We start from the raw sequence: 16,698 nt of genomic DNA on the forward strand, positions 1-16,698 counted from the left end.
CAGCTCGAGCAGGCAGGGTGCCTGATTGGGGAACAGTCATTGATCCCACATTCCCCAGGCTATTTAGCTATTGTCAGAAGAACCCAACACACAAGCAGCCACCACCTTCCTCTCATTCCATTATATTGAGGGGGGTCCTGTAGGAGTGCAACCCCCCACCACGCTACTGTACATGTGGGGCAGGCCCTGGCTGTCCCTCACAAGATGCTGGTTCCTGGGGGAAAAGCATGACCACTCCACCCTATGTCCCATCATCTCTCCAGGCACTTCTCCTCCCATCTCCACATCAGTACTACAGTGCTCTACAGCAGTGGTTTTCAGCCTTATTTGCAGACCCCAAAAACATTCCAAATGGAGCTGCAGACCCCTTTGGAAATCTTAAAACAGTGTGCAGCTCCCCAAGGGTCCAAGGACCACTGCCCTACAGGGGGGCTGGCAGCACATCCCTGTGAGCCCAGCTAACTCCTATCCAACGAACCCCCATTACCTATCAGGACAGCACGGCTGTGTGAACTTGCAAGTCATCAGAGGGCAAGGAAGAGCTGCTCAGGAGAAGCCTGGAGTGTGGTTTCAGCAGCCCTTTGCTGACTAAACCCATCACAGTTGGCATGAAATGGATCCCTGCTTGGCAGCTATAGTAGAGGTCAAGGACTGAATAGACCACAGAGGCCAAACTGTCCTCATCAATCCAGGTCAAGGAAGCCTCCCATGCTGCCCCTAGCAATTAGGCTCCACGGCTGTAACCAGCACAGAAAGTTGTCTTGGAGTCAGGCATCTATTAGCAAATTAGAATATGAGGTTCTACCACATCACCCAGGGCTAGCCCAGGTCTACTGGGTGAGACAAAGTGCACTCCCTCCTGTGACTAGAAGCTGGTTACAAGTCCAAATTGCTGGTGAGGTGAAGGCTGCAAAGATAATCAGCGAGACAGACCTGGGCTTGGGCCCTTCTGCTTCTCTGACAGCAGTAGGTGGCATGGAAGGGTTGGCAACTTTTCCTGCATGTTTTAACATTAGGCATCAGGCTCTCATCTCCCATGGAAGCCTATGGAGGTTGGAGAACTGTTAGACACCACATCCCATTTCTCCAAGGTGAGAGCTCCCAGTCCAGCTGAGACCTTCACCATGTCCCTCTACTCTAGACATTTAATGGTTCAAACATAACCTCTGTACATCAAGGGCAACTGTTTAGGACTCTTTTGCAGGTCTTCACATTACCAGGGTGCAAGCACTGCACCTCTAGCATGGAGACATACTTACTCCCCTTTATGTTCAACTTATGTCCCCCAGCCTCAGAGTATCCACTGGAGACTTTCCTTGAGTGTCACACAACCCCAGGGCTCTGCTTTCAGTACAGCTTCCAGATCAGGATCAAGGAGGGCTCTTCATAGTCTGGCAAGGTGGTCATCCCTCAGCCCACGAAGTGGTTAATCCAAATTAGTTGAAAACTCACCCATCCTGCTCTCCCAATGCGTGCATCCAGCTGACATCAGAGAGCCCAAGTGACAAGACGAGAGTGGCTACATTCAACAGTTCTTCAACTGGCAGCTTTAGCTGCTAGACAGGGACGTAAAGCTTGCCACTGAAGAACTGGTGCTAGTTAGCCGGCAGTACAGGCAGCTGAGTAGCAGCTGAGGAGGAAGCAAACAAGTCAGAACCAGGACTCAACACTTGGAAGTGAAATCAAGTCATCCAGGAACTAGAACTCAAGCTCTTACACCAATGGATGGCAGTGCTGGGTACTTCCCTTCCTGACACACCCTCTAACCACACAGCCCAAACAGAAACCCTTCCTCCCATCATGGCCCCCCCTGGGTGCAGCGTTCCCTACCACTGTTGCTCCTGCCACAGAGGGTCCTTGCTGAGCAGAGACTCTCATGTGAGACTAAAAACTGGAGTGGGTATGATTGAGGGATTCCTAAGATTGCAACTGATGGGGGTTTCACTCTTACAGGAGAGATCTGCCACACAGGCTTATGGGTATGCCAGCTGTGCTTTAGCCAATCCCAGCAGCACCAAGGCAGGAGTCGCTGGGAGCTCCTGGCTAGGTTTGACCTGGAGCCAGGTGTGACCTAAACTCCTCCCCAAGACTTGGCACCAGCTGTTCCTCTCGCTGCCAAACCAGCTGGTGCATAAAGAACGAAGGCATCTATGTGAGGGAGGAGATTATGGCTCATTATTATGAGAGCCTTATAAAAGGTAGACTCAGAGGAGAGTTTGGTGTATTGACTAAGGGGGCAGCCTGTGCCCCCAGCCAGAGGCATGGCAGGTTTAGGGCTACCCCACTGCAGGCAATAAAGCATTTTCCAACTGCCCCCCTAGACTGATGCCAGAAACTCAGCCTGCCAAGGAAGATACTTCAGCACCCAGCGTTCCTGCTTCCAAGTTACCACCAGGGGAATTGAAAGACTCTTAAGCTTTTGAGAACCTGAGCAATGCAGCACATTAGCCACCTTAGGGACACCATCATCCAGCTTCCTGGGCTGACCCTGAACTACAAGCACTTCCAGTCCAAAGATGGAACTTTCTAGGAATCAAACACTGGCAATCAAGTGACTAGACCTCCCGAGGTGCTGGCCCAGCCTGAGAGAGCAGGGGCGGGGAGAGAGAAGTGTCTTCTTTTGTCAAGAAGTCCCAGGCTTCAAGTCTATGGGACATCTGGAGAGGCTTTCCTTTTCACAGTGCATTCGTGTGGCGAGGGCAGCAGTGTGAACAACAGAACACCATGACCCAGGGCAAGCCACTCACTCCCACCAAGTCCAATGGCACTGGGATTTCAAGGGGCTGCAGAGAAAGCCCCAGGGAAGTCTGTGCACCGGCAGTGACAGAACCTGTCTAGGGCATAGGCTGTTCGGGACTACACAGATGGCGTCACAGACTGAAGACTCATCCTGAGGGGGTGGGAACATCTATCCTGCAGGAAGGCTTCTGCCAGCACTTACCAGAGCACAAGGCGGCGATCCTGCAAGCTGCAGTGATCACAGAGCAAGGCCCAACTCTTCTGTACAGGCTGAGATGCCAAACATTCCACTCATGCCTGGTACATATGGTATAAATTCCAGCCCGTCTGCCGGCCCCTTCATGTCTGAACTTTGTTCCAAGTGCTGAGCTCCACCCCCTCCTTTCTTCCAGCATGGGGCTTGAATGCATGAATCAGCATGAAAGGAAAAGGCCCTCTCCATGCCCCTGGCTCCAGCAGAAAGCAGAGTCCTTGACATGGAGGAGCTACCAGACTGCTGAGTGGGAGACAGAGAAGGGACGTAAATAGTGCACAAAAGAATAATCTCTCTATACAGAGCGTCTGTCCATCTCAGGCATTCGCTCTCCCCTGAACCCCTGCATGGGGCATGAAAAGTCAGTGTTAGTCTGACAGTTACAGACATGCCCCTGGAACCACCAAGCAGAGGATAAACCTTATCTCAAGGCTTTGCCCCTAGTGCTTTGTTGTGATCTAGTGACAGAAAGAAATCTCCAGTAACGTGCAAGAGACTGGTTGTAAGATGTCCCTTCTGTTTGCGTCTGCAGCAGGGTGGACCCTGAAGGTCCCCCAGTGCACTCCCTCCAGCTGGTCCCTAGAGGATACCATTACAGCTTTTCTAGGAGGGGGTGTGGGAAGCTGATGGCTGGTAGCATAATGCTAAGCGATAGGGAACTACTTCACCTCATGAACTGGGTCTTCACCGCCCTCCCGATTACTCCTGATCTCTTCAACAGATCCACTCTCTAATTTAGGAATCAGCTCACCCAGCCTCGAGGAGTCTCGCTCTTCTCCCTAGGGCGACCCACGCACCACCAGCCACTAGCAGAACATGGATGGCAGCAGCCAGTGAGATTATCGATTAGGAGAGCCAGACAGGCGGCAACGGGAAAGCCAAGAACGAGAGATTGAATCCAGCCGCCCCCAGTAGACCCAAACAAACCACCAAGACTGCGCCCAGTGGGCAGCTCCTCTAGGCTGCTCTGTAGCCAAGGGCGCTTTCCCAGGCTGCACCAGAAGGGGAGAGGTTGGAAATCACCCGAGCCGTGACCCAACCCAAATCTCTGGCTCGGGCCAAGGCTCGAGTCCTCACCCCCCACAGAGCACGCGGAGGGAAAGGATCGGTCTCCACGGACCCTCAGTGCCGTGGGGCTCATGCACCCTCCGAACGGGGCGGGACGCGAGCCCAGAGCCCTGACCCCGCAGCTCAGAACGGCCGGACCCGAACCAGGACTGAGCTCCCGAGACAGCCAACGCCAAGAGCCGACCCACTGCGTGTGCTGCTGACTAAAGCAACATCTGCCCCACCCAGCGGCTGCCAGGAAAGCAGAGCAGCTATCAGCTCCCCGGCCTGTCTGGGAAGCCGCGGGCCAGCCTAGATCCCGGGGGAAGGGCGTGAGGGGTTTGGAGCCCCCCCCCCCCGCGGCCTGGTGTTCCCCCCCGCCCCAGCCCCCGCCGCACCGACTCCAGAGCCGGGGACTCCAGGGCCAAGGCCGAAGCTCGGGGCCGTGGCCTGCGCCGCGGCAGGAAGGTGACCTTCCCCCGCGGGCGCCCCCAGGCAGAGGGGCTGGCCGGGGGGAGGGTGGCGCTGCTGGAAGTTTCCAAGTCGTTCTCCCCCGCCCCCACCCCCGTGTTGAAACCCTAAACTGCAGTTTGCATAAGTAGGGGCGGCTGCCTCCCCCCTTACATAACACCGCCCGGGGCAGCGGCCGAGCGCCCCGCGGCCCCGCCCCAGCCCGCGGCGCCCCCACCACGGGAAGGGGCCAGACCCCACCGCGGCCCGCACGGGGCCCGGACGTGCGCCTCCCGCCCGAGCCCCTCCCAGCCGTGCCCGAGCCGGGCTAAGGGGCCGAGCCGGGTCCCCCACCCCCCCTGGCCGGGTCCCCGGGCCGGGCTCCGGCCGCCAATCGCCCACCAGTCCCCCGCTCAGACCCCCCACCCCAGCCCCGAGCGGCTCCCCCGGGCGAGCCCGCCGACACCCACCTGCCCCGCAGCCGGCCGCTCCGTCCCGACCAGCCCAGCCAAGCCAGCCGCACTCACCGGCTCCTAGCTCTGATCAGCTGGCGGCGTCGTGACGCAGCCACCCACCGGCTCTTCCCGTGGCCAATCACTGCCCGCCGTTGACAGGGGTAGCCCCGCCCTCGTGGGACCACCCATTGCGCCATGGCCGCCCCTTCCCCGCCCCGGCCCTGGTTGGCACTTTAGAAAGCCAGTCAGAGGCCAGAAGACCTGCCCGGCCTGCTCGTCATCCAGCAGCTTGACCAATGGACTAAGAGCATCCACCTCCTGCCCCGCCCTCGTAGCCGAACAGACACTAGCTTCAGATTCATCCAATCAGCAGTGCAGAGCTAACTTAGAAACTATCTGGACACCGCCCTGAAGCGGAGCATGCCGGGAAGTGTAGTTTGGCGCGGCAGACGCTCTCCCATCATGCATCGCGCGCTGTGAGTTGGCATTTTCAGCTGAGGGAAATTGGGGAGGGGAGGGGTGCGGCCTCTTAAAGGGCCAGAAACCCCATCGTACCCAGCCCCCATCCTGACCTCTGCCCCCACCACCCCAGGGACTGTCCTACAGCCTCGGGCCTTGCACCCCAGCTCCACAGGCCCTAGCTACCCGACCCCACCAGCTCCCATAGCACCTATGGGCCTGGCCCCAGCACCCACCCCCACACTGCCCCCCGGCCCCTCTTGCCCAGGCACCCACTCCAACCCCCAGCACTGCTCCCAGGCAGCCCCCCCAACACCCACTCCAACCCCCAGCACTGTCCCCAGGCAGCCCCCCCACAACACTCACCAGATCCCAGCACTGCCCCCCCAACCCTACCCCAGGCCCCCTGCTAAGCAGGCCCCAGCACTGCTGCATCCCAGGCACCTTGCCAACCAAGCCCTAGCCCTGCCCCACACCTCCCAACCGGCCCCACATCCCAACTGCACTCCAAACTCCAGCAATCCCCTCCCTAGGATATCAGAATCGCATCAGGGGTCTATCTGGAACTGAAGGCCTTCTGGTTAATACTTCACAGTCTAGGATTGGCTGATGAAGGGAGCAGTGGGAGAGGGGAAAAGAGCAAGGAGCAGAAGGGCAGAAGGAAATTTGGAAAGAAGTCAAGGATAATAGAAAAACAGGGCCAGTATCTTGTCACTTTCCTCAGACAAGGGCATATGTGGAAGGGGCCCCTTCCCTGTAAGAACAGGCCCCAGGGCACAACCACAAAATAAACAGCATGTAGGGGTGAGGTGCATGGAACCCAGTAGCACTGAGCCACCTAGAACAGTTTGAGCTTCCCCACAGCCCTGCACTGTTGGTACCAGAGGAAATATTGGTCTGTGACCCATGACCTGGGCCTGCCCCTCTGAGAGGAGCTGGGTGTAGAATTTGCAGGATTAGGCAATTGCTGACTGCACTGCCCCCACAGCAGTCAGCAAAGTGCAACCTGTGGCTTTAAGAGCTCGTGCTAATGACAGAATGATTCCGAGAAGTTGTTACAACTGGGCCACCAATCAGAAGTAGATTTTCTCTGAAACGCACCAATCACAGCCTGCAAATGGGCTTGTCTAAAGAAACTCATCTGAACCCAATGACTTGGCAATACCAGAGCCGGGTGCATGATGACTGAACAAGTTGTTTAAAGAGCCAGGGACTTAGCTCCAGAAGCTTCAGGGAGTGGCTCTGGCTGGGAAAACAAGGGCAAGAGACCAGAAGCAGCTCCTACCACACTTCTAGGGGGTCAGGAAGGGTATAGAGATTCATTTGTGAGGAACAAATCCAATTTCTGCTGAATAGAGGATGAAGACCCAAGTGGAGCAGAGGACTCACCCTCTGACCCACCATCACATGGATGAGAGCCACCTCTTTAATGCTGAAGCTTTGTGGCAGTTAGCTTAGTTTGGCTCTTTTCTGTTTGGCTGAGAAGTGGGGGAAGGAGGATCCAACTCCACTTATCATAGAATCATAAAAAGCAACAGAGGGTCCTGTGGCACCTTATAGACTAACAGATGTATTGGAGTATAAGGTTTCATGGGTGAAGACCCACTTCGTCAGATGCATAGACTATCAGGGTTGGAAGGGACCTCAGGAGGTTCTAGTCCCACCCCCTGCTCAAAGCAGGGCCAATCCCCAACTGAATCACTTCAAGACAGATTCCACTTTTCCTCTCCTCAGGCTTGCTCCTAACAATAATGCCTAGCTCTTCCCTAGGGCTCATCATCCTTAAAGCTGAAAGAACTTTTACCAAGGTCAATATCATCATCATCAGGCCAACACGCCCTCCAGCCTGGCTGTGCAAAGAGTCCCTCTGCAAGGGTGTGATGCACCCCTGCCTCTGGAGGGGCACCCTAGTCCAGAAGAGAAGTATGCTGCTTTTTGCCCTGCACCCCCAGGGCCTAGAGCCTGTGGGGCTGCTATGCTCCCTCCTCCCAAGGGGTTCCCACTTTTCACCCTCATAGAATTGGATTATTTCTGTACCTAGTTTTCTGTCTCAAACAAGAGGTGAGCTTGCTAATCAGAGTCTCTCTGGGGAGGGACTCCGGGCCTGTTTCCCTCCCACGCTGCTGGCTGGTGCATTAGGAACCCACATCAGGCTGTCTCACACTCATCTACAGATCTCAGCACTTCACTCAATCAGGCACAAATGAGGCCCTGAGGGAGTGAAGAGCTGTGAGCCTGGCTGCTTCCCCTCTCCATGCTGCAGACAGGAGAGAAAAAGCACAGCAGAGGCTTGGGACAAAACTGGCTGCTGCAAAGGGCACTGTGAAACTTACTGCCAAGGTCCTATTTCAGACCAGAGCCTGGAACAAGCTGGCATTTGTCCCCATTATCCACATCTGCTTTGCACCCGTGTCCAGAGAACCCCCCCAGACTGAGGTCTCTGGTGTGCTGGGCGCTATACAGGCACCCCCCCCCCCTTTGTCCATGGCATTAGATGCAGCAGATACTGACCAGCAGAGGCCATCGGGCTCCCTCATACTGTAACTACTCAGGAACACTGGCCCTGCACAGAATAAGACCAATAAGGCCTCTTGCCCTACTGGGCCCTCCTAGCCAAACAAAGCCCCTGAAATGTCCTGAGTGCTCTTCCCCACTCCACAAGGCCGGCTCCGTGCCCTGCAGGGGGGCTACTGTTCTCCTTTAGCCCACAGATCCCACAGGGGAAGTTTCCCTTCCTTTGTTCATTCTGTGGCACGTTCCAGTTTGTGGAGGAAGACAAGAAGCAGGGACTGAGGCACACTTACGCTCCCCTACAGCCTGCTGCTGCGGGCAGTTGGTGCTGAGATGCTCCCCACTGCAGTTGGGGGAAGAGAGGCTCCTAAACCTCCCAGAGGGTTGGGAGAGAGGGGCTGGTGGTTATGTTGTGCCCCCCCCCCCGGCTTTGGGCCAGTGCTGGCTGTGCGCCCATGGTGCCACCCCAGCAGCTGTAGCTGGGGTGGGGCAGCAGGGGTGCCGCACAGGGCGCTGCCCCTTTAAGAAAGTTTCCTGCCCTTAGCCCAGTAACAGCTGATTGATGTAAAGTGGGGGCCTCGGGGGACGAATCAGCTGTTGCCACATCCCGCGCACGTGACTCTCACAAGCTCAGGAGACGCAGGAGCTGCGGCCGAGCCATGTGTGCGTCTCTGCTGGCACCCAGGCGTTCTCTTAAAAGGGCCACCGCTGGCTGTGCGAGCGGGGCCCACGTCCTGTTCCTGGTGATAGCTGGGATCCCGCCCGCCCGCTGCCTGGGCAGGGGCCAACAGCGGGGCACTGGGGGAATTAATGCACCCGCCCTGGGAGGGGAGCAGGGCCTTAGGCACCTTGGGCTGTGACTGCCTCACACCAACAAGCAGAGGAGGGGTCTGGATGTGCAGCCCAACCTACCCCGGGGGCCAGCTCCAGTAATTCCCCTGACCCTTGTGAATGTGTCAGATGAGACCTTAGCCTCCGACTTCATAATAAAGATGTCAGCACAGATGCTTTTGTGACTGTATGGTTTGGGCATTAATAAAAGTTCACATCAGGCAGTGCAATTTTGTATCTTCCAGCAGCTTTCTGACTGGACAATTTAGCTGTTACAATTAAGGATGAATTTGGTTAGTGTTAATGTTACCGTAGGTAGCAGTAGTATTAATAATAGCATTGTTAGAACATCCCATGGCCGGTATAAGGACACAGTTACTTCAAAGACTTCATGGACAGAAACTTTAGTGAGAATATCTAACATAATTCTTGAGCCAAAGACAACCCTGAAGTAGTTACAACAGAGCTATATGTCAAGCAACTAGAACAGAAGTAATACTAGGACAAGAGTGTCAAACAGTTACCGCTATTATAAGTGAAAGAGAATATTAGATGTCACACACAGTGGTAGGTAGCCACTGCACCGTTCACACCAGCACCATGAATAGTCTAGGATAACAGGTCGGGCTCTAAAGTGTATTAGCACATTTTAACTAACCCGATTTAAAATGCAACTTGGCACTTAGAATTAGGGTGACCAGATAGCAAGTGTGAAAAATCAGGATGGGGTGGGGGTAATTGGTGTCTATATTTCAAGACAAAACCCTGGATATCGGGACTGTCCCTATAAAATCGGGACATCTGGTCACCCTACTTAGACTAAATGGGGCAAGTCCTCTTTCAAACCGTTCTGTGTTTATAGTCAGCTCCCGTGGGGCGTCAGCCAGCTAAGGGAGCTTGTGCACTGGCAAGAACACAGCCACTATCACCACAAAAACAAACACCAGGAGCAGCAAACGGGGGAGGGGATCCAGCTCAGTGGCTGAATACCCTGCAGGGGGAACTGTTTTGAGAACTAGAAGCGCCCCTGGGATCAGAAAGCTACGAAGGTTCAGAAACAGGAGTGACTGTCAGGAGCACAGGACCAACTCCCATCCATCATGGCTGCATCTATCTGTGGCAATTGGTTTTACAGGGGAGTCGCGTCTTAGGCGGGGGTTAGGTTCTGAAGTCAGCGCGTAAGGCGAAAATCGCGTCTAATCAAATGCTCATTGAGTGGAATGGCGGGCGGAATCGCCCGCACTACAGGTACAGTATTTACATTGTTATTTTTCTTTTTGTTTTGCTGAGCACATATAGTTAAAATCACGTCAGTTAAATGCGCCTATGATGCAACTCCACTGTCGTTGCGATGATGTTTTATCAGCATTTGATTTTCCCAATACAAAAAGGGACACTAACAGCTGCCCCTTGGCTTAGCAGATACTGGCTCCTGCCATGTGACAGCCTGTTGACCCTTTGTAACCCTGATCCATGTCATCTGACTAGGTGTCATTGCTGCGAATCAATCAAACCTTTATACACCAAGAGAGTTTTAATGGGAGCTGGACTCATTGTCTTCTAGTTCTAGCTTCAAATGTATTGGCAGATGCAGGTGAGCACCCAACACTGATTTTCCTTCTGAAGCAACTCATCTCACCTGTGACTGGGCTGCAGAGCCAACGAACGGCTGGCAGCTGTCTGCTGGGAGCTCAGAATTCACTGGCAGCAGCGCCCTGCTGCTGTCTGAGCTCATAAAGAGCAAGATGACGAGGCAGAACCCAGTGTGTCTAGCAAGGGGTAAAGCAGCAGATTTGAAATGACTCATCATTGCTCTTCTTTCCAGGGAACGGGGCTTAATTTTATAGCTGTGTGGGAAGCTCTGAGTAACTGGGTGTCTACATCAGCTCCAAAGGAACGCTGGGTCCCATACAGGGGAATTTTAACATGGGGAGTGAATTCCCCTCTTCCCCAGGAGCAGAGTGAAACCCTTCACCCCATTCTTTCCCAGCATCCCTGGGAGAAACACAGCTCTGTTTGCTTGTTCCTTTCCATTAGCACTTACTCCATTACACAGTATTTCTGACAGAGGCCACAGAGGCCCTTACAGCTCCGGCAAGACTGGGATGGGAGCCATCCAGCAAACTGAGCCATGAGCCTATCCTACAAGAATGTCAGCTATTTGGCTACGCCCTTCCTGCAATGTGTGGGCTGTGATGGCTAATGTCTCCAGGGGGGTGCCAGACAGCAAGTACACCTGGCCTGTGGTCTTGCTCCCCAGAAAGCGAGTGAGCAATCAGAAAGGGCCACATTGCACCAGGATGCTGGGGTGCAGGCAGCAGCCCACCAGGACACTGGGACCTCAGCAGGGAGCAGCTCTCTCTGGCAGGGGGAGGGTGTCCAGGGAGCCCTTTTCCAAGAGAAACATCGTGTACGTACTTTCTCTAGTTTTATGCTAATTCTGTTGGCTCAGACATGATGTGATGACCTCGCCTGAGCAGCACAAGGGCCTCTGGCTGCCAAGGCCCTGGGGGGAGGCGTCACCAAACCAGGTCTCCTTTGCACATATGTAGATGCTTGTTCGGTCTCAGAGTAATTGTGACTCAAAGAGACCCAGTGAGATGGGAGCATCTGCAAACCCTACCCCCAATATCAACCCTGTAAATCAGCGTTACCTCTGCAGCAGGAGCCAAGAGCAGTCCACAGCGTACAAAAAAAAAAAAAATATCAACCATGCAGCCATCTGGCCAGCGCCAGCCATTCCCGGCCCCCAGGCCCAGTTCCTGACGTTTGTAAGGCGTTTAATTGATTCTATCCCTTGACTAGAGACTAGTCTGAACTGGAACAATGGGTCCAACTCTGAGGACATTTAGCGTCAGACCAGCCCAGGTCTAAGGTTTGTGACTTGGGCAGTAACACTGATGAAGTTGCCAATGGAGACTGAGCCAGTTCCCGCTTTGCTCAGTCTGTAGCTCTTAGAACACCCTCCTGGAGGGTGCCTGGATCTCTCCTGCAGGTGAGCAAGTAGAGAGCTGAGAGAGACTCTTTAGCAGGACAGCTCTCTGCTCAGGGGGGATGGAGTGACCCCCGCTATGACAGAGGGACTCTGCTCATGTGCTTTGATTTCCCCAGTCCCCTCACAGAGGCCTAGTCCAGCATTTATCTCAGATTTGTTCCTTGCAGGTTCTAACTGGGATGCTGCGTATTCAAGGGGATACGTCTGCACTTGGAGCTGGTGGTGTGATTTCCAGCGCAAGGAGAGAGACACATCGCCACTGGGTGCCTCCTTGTAGCCGCACCTGAGGATTCGCTCAGCCAGTCTGACACCCTTCCTGCGGGAACTCACTCTATCTCAGGACTTGACGGCTCCCTCTTTGTGGCTTGGCCCTCTGGCCAGGTTACTGTACTTTTCCCTTTGGGGGGAGGGAGCTATGTACCAAGTGTCTCTGTACTAACTGTCCCGGACAGCCTTCCAATTCACTGCCCCTCAATGGTGCCATTTCCCCAGTGTCTGGCAGGGGAACCCACACCTTGCTGCTGTTTTCCTGGACTGCTTCCTACACTGCCTCCATCAGGCTCCTTCCCCACCTCCAGGTACACCCTGTTCCTGACCAGGTGAGCTTCATCCTTTCATTAGTCCTCATTGCTCCCTGGCTTCTCCTCCAGATGCTGCCTAGGGAGTTAATTGGCCCACCTGGCCACCTTAATCAGGGCTCGGGTGGGGTGACACCCCATCACACTCATGCTATCTGTCACGGAGCTGCAAATAGAAATAGACTGTAGCTGTGGCAGGGCCTACAGCAGGAGGGCCTTGCTGCCTTGAGCTGTGCTTAGTGTCTCAGACAGGACAGCTGGCCCCTCCCCCCACCACATCTACAGTTAGTGCACTAGCTTGATGCCAGCTAGCATGGATAGGTCTCCCTGAGCTGTGGATGACGCCCCCAGCTCCCAGTGCAGCCATACCCACAGACCCAGAGTCTCTTTGCTCCGAGCTGAACTGCTGGCCTAGTTCTTTCTGAGTTTCCTGGCTGGGGAATTTCCATCGGTTGGCAGCTGCCCATTCAACTTTCCTTTGAAAGTCCCATGTTTGTGACTCCACCTGTAGCCCTCTCCATGGTCACAGATTCTCTGGCCAGAAGGGACCATGCTGGGCAGTGTGGATGCCAAGACAGGTGGCAACCATGTGTGGGCAGCCCTGGGAGTCGTACACCCGGACAGCATGGTGGACTCTGGGGCACACTCCATGGGTGACAGCAGGAGGGCTTCCAGACCAGCTCAGTGTTCTCAGCGCAGCTGCTCGGGGTTGGCACTTCAGGGCGATGCCCTGGATGGGATGCAGGCTCCAGAGTGACTAGTGCTGTGTCCATGGGAAGTGAGGGCTCCTCTGATCTCCTGCTCTGACTTTCGGGGTTAGAGTCACACCCTGCTCAGCCAAGAGGGGAAGAGGCAAAGTCTGCTCTGGTACCTGAAGGGTGGTGGCATGGGGAATGCAGGCAAGTGGAGGGACAGGGCAGGAGGTGACTCTTAGGACTTGCCTCCCAATCTCATTACAGGGCTTAAACGGCAGCAATCTGAGCTGGGATTAGGTCTGGTGGACAGAGTGGGACACTCATTTGTTAAAATAATCACTCCTCAAACTACCTACTCTCAGGGCCTGGAGCCCTTCCCTGGCCTCTCTGCCCAGGCCTGCAGAGGAGCAGTTCCCCTGTGTCACGCCTGCACAGAGCCTTCTCTGGAAGTGAACTCACCTGTCCCAGGTCAGCTCTGTGGGGTCCACATTTCCCCTCTGCCTGCTGCTGGGACCCCTTTAAGGCTGGATGCCTCATCAGCTTGGATTGCCGAATTCCAGCTGACAGCCTGGGGCTGCTTTGACGTCATTCTGACCTCAGCAGAGCCTGCCAGCTGATTGCAGTTCCCTGTCACTCCAGCAGCAGGGCCCGAAATAACAGCAGCCTCCCCTGGATAGACACCCTGCCCTGAGCAGCAGCCCCAGCTCGACCTAACTCACATGTACTGCTGCGCGTTCCCCCAGCACTGGCTCCTGCTGTGCCAGGCCTGCCCCCACAGCCGCACGCGCATACCCGCCGCCCCACACCATGGGGGCCTACCCGCCGCCCCACACACCATCTCAACCCACCGCCCCACAGCCGCAGGCGCCATCCCTACCTACCGCCCCACAGCCGCAGGCGCCATCCCTACCTGCCGCCCCACACACCATCTCAACCCGCCACCCCGCAGCCGCACGCACCATCCCTACCCGCCGCCCCACAGCCGCACGCACCATCTCTACCCGCCACCCCACAGCCGCACGCACCATCTCTACCCGCCGCCCCACTGCCCCACACACCATCCCTACCCGCCGCCCCACACACCATCTCAACCCGCCACCCCACAGCCGCAGGCGCCATCCCTACCCGCCGCCCCACAGCCGCACGTGCCATCCCTACCCGCCGCCCCACAGCCGCAGGCGCCATCCCTACCCGCCGCCCCACAGCCGCACGTGCCATCCCTACCCGCCGCCCCACACACCATCTCAACCCGCCACCCCGCAGCCGCACGCACCATCCCTATCCGCCGCCCCACAGCCACACGCACCATCTCTACCCGCCGCCCCACTGCCCCACACACCATCCCTACCCGCCGCCCCACAGCCGCACGTGCCATCCCTACCCGCCGCCCCACAGCCGCATGCACCATCCCTACCCGCCGCCCCACAGCCGCACGCACCATCTCTACCCGCCGCCCCACAGCCGCATGCACCATCTCTACCCGCCGCCCCACTGCCCCACACACCATCCCTACCCGCCACCCCACAGCTGCACGCACCATCTCTACCCGCCGCCCCACTGCCCCACACACCATCCCTACCCGCCGCCCCACACACCATCTCAACCCGCCACCCCACAGCCGCACGCACCATCCCTACCCGCCACCCCGCAGCCGCACGCACCATCCCTACCCGCCACCCCACAGCCGCACATGCCATCCCTACCCGCCGCCCCACACACCATCTCTACCCGCCACCCCGCAGCCGCACGCACATCCCTACCCGCCGCCCCGCAGCTGCACGCACCATCCCTACCCACCGCCCCACAGCCGCACGCACCATCTCTACCCGCCACCCCACAGCCGCACGCACCATCTCTACCCGCCGCCCCACTGCCCCACACACCATCCCTACCCGCCGCCCCACACACCATCTCAACCCGCCACCCCACAGCCGCAGGCGCCATCCCTACCCGCCGCCCCACAGCCGCACATGCCATCCCTACCCGCCGCCCCACAGCCGCAGGCGCCATCCCTACCCGCCGCCCCACAGCCGCACGTGCCATCCCTACCCGCCGCCCCACACACCATCTCAACCCGCCACCCCGCAGCCGCACGCACCATCCCTATCCGCCGCCCCACAGCCACACGCACCATCTCTACCCGCCGCCCCACTGCCCCACACACCATCCCTACCCGCCGCCCCACAGCCGCACGTGCCATCCCTACCCGCCGCCCCACAGCCGCATGCACCATCCCTACCCGCCGCCCCACAGCCGCACGCACCATCTCTACCCGCCGCCCCACAGCCGCATGCACCATCTCTACCCGCCGCCCCACTGCCCCACACACCATCCCTACCCGCCACCCCACAGCTGCACGCACCATCTCTACCCGCCGCCCCACTGCCCCACACACCATCCCTACCCGCCGCCCCACACACCATCTCAACCCGCCACCCCACAGCCGCACGCACCATCCCTACCCGCCACCCCGCAGCCGCACGCACCATCCCTACCCGCCACCCCACAGCCGCACATGCCATCCCTACCCGCCGCCCCACACACCATCTCTACCCGCCACCCCGCAGCCGCACGCACATCCCTACCCGCCGCCCCGCAGCTGCACGCACCATCCCTACCCACCGCCCCACAGCCGCACGCACCATCTCTACCCGCCACCCCACAGCCGCACGCACCATCTCTACCCGCCGCCCCACTGCCCCACACACCATCCCTACCCGCCGCCCCACACACCATCTCAACCCGCCACCCCACAGCCGCAGGCGCCATCCCTACCCGCCGCCCCACAGCCGCACATGCCATCCCTACCCGCCGCCCCACAGCCGCAGGCGCCATCCCTACCCGCCGCCCCACAGCCGCACGTGCCATCCCTACCCGCCGCCCCACACACCATCTCAACCCGCCACCCCGCAGCCGCACGCACCATCCCTATCCGCCGCCCCACAGCCACACGCACCATCTCTACCCGCCGCCCCACTGCCCCACACACCATCCCTACCCGCCGCCCCACAGCCGCATGCACCATCCCTACCCGCCGCCCCACAGCCGCACGCACCATCTCTACCCGCCGCCCCACAGCCGCACGCACCATCTCTACCCGCCGCCCCACTGCCCCACACACCATCCCTACCCGCCACCCCACAGCTGCACGCACCATCTCTACCCGCCGCCCCACTGCCCCACACACCATCCCTACCCGCCGCCCCACACACCATCTCAACCCGCCACCCCACAGCCGCACGCACCATCCCTACCCGCCACCCCGCAGCCGCACGCACCATCCCTACCCGCCACCCCACAGCCGCACATGCCATCCCTACCCGCCGCCCCACACACCATCTCTACCCGCCACCCCGCAGCCGCACGCACATCCCTACCCGCCGCCCCGCAGCTGCACGCACCATCCCTACCCACCGCCCCGCAGCCGCACATGCCATCCCTACCCGCCGCCCCACACACCATCTCAACCCGCCACCCCACAGCCGCACACACCATCTCAACCCGCCACCCCACAGCCGCACGCACCATCTCAACCCGCCACCCCACAGCCGCATGCGCCATCTCAACCTGCCACCCCACAGCCGCACGCGACATCTCTACCCGCCGCCCCACAGCCGCACGCGACATCTCTACCCACTGCTTCACAGCCACACGTGCCATCCAAACTGCGCACCTGGTCCAGGCC

This window comes from Emys orbicularis, chromosome 17 (genome assembly GCF_028017835.1).
Source record: "Emys orbicularis isolate rEmyOrb1 chromosome 17, rEmyOrb1.hap1, whole genome shotgun sequence".
NCBI classification, from domain to species: domain Eukaryota; kingdom Metazoa; phylum Chordata; order Testudines; family Emydidae; genus Emys; species Emys orbicularis.